The sequence below is a fragment of the Elaeis guineensis genome, chromosome 12, assembly GCF_000442705.2.
Source record: "Elaeis guineensis isolate ETL-2024a chromosome 12, EG11, whole genome shotgun sequence".
Lineage (NCBI taxonomy): Eukaryota > Viridiplantae > Streptophyta > Magnoliopsida > Arecales > Arecaceae > Elaeis > Elaeis guineensis.
Window position 1 is genome coordinate 85124897 of NC_026004.2, and position 655 is coordinate 85125551.

A 655-nucleotide genomic window follows, 5' to 3' on the forward strand; every position below is an offset into this window, starting at 1 on the left:
GACGAACTTCACAGGTTGAGGAAGAGCCATTCAGAAGCCACCGTGGAGGTTACTCGCCTTCGAAACCTCCACAAATAGGGCTTCATGGACTACACCCGGAAGAAGGCCAACTTCGTGAAGGAGCTCGAGGAACTCCAGAAATGCGCCAGCGATCGATCTTGGACTCAGGCCTCCAAGATCAGCTCTCTCGAGGTTGAGTTGGCGGCTGTACAGGAGAAGATCAGTCAATTGGAAGGAAGCTCGAGCTCGTCCTGGCTTATAACTCGAGCCGACCATGGCTGGGACTGGTCGAAGAAATTCTCCGACCTCTAGAAGCAGCTACAGGATGCCGAGACGAACTACAACACTCACCGAGTTGGCTGGTGCGGGCAAATAGACAACTACAGAAGGAGGCTCAAGATGGTGACCGACGAGGTTGCTCGCCTTCAGAAGCAGTTGTCCGAAAGAGCCCAGGCCATTTCGGTGCAAGGCTCCGACGAGCTCCGATCCTTGAGGGAGACCATGGAAGAATTGTCCATAGCCCTTGGGAAGGAGAAGGCCGAATTACAGCGGCTGAAAATTCAGCTGGCCTATGAGCAGCAGGCGGTCAAGGATATGGAAGTGGAGTCTGAAGTTCTAAGGAAGAGGCTTCAAGAATCGGAAGGCAAAAGTTGGC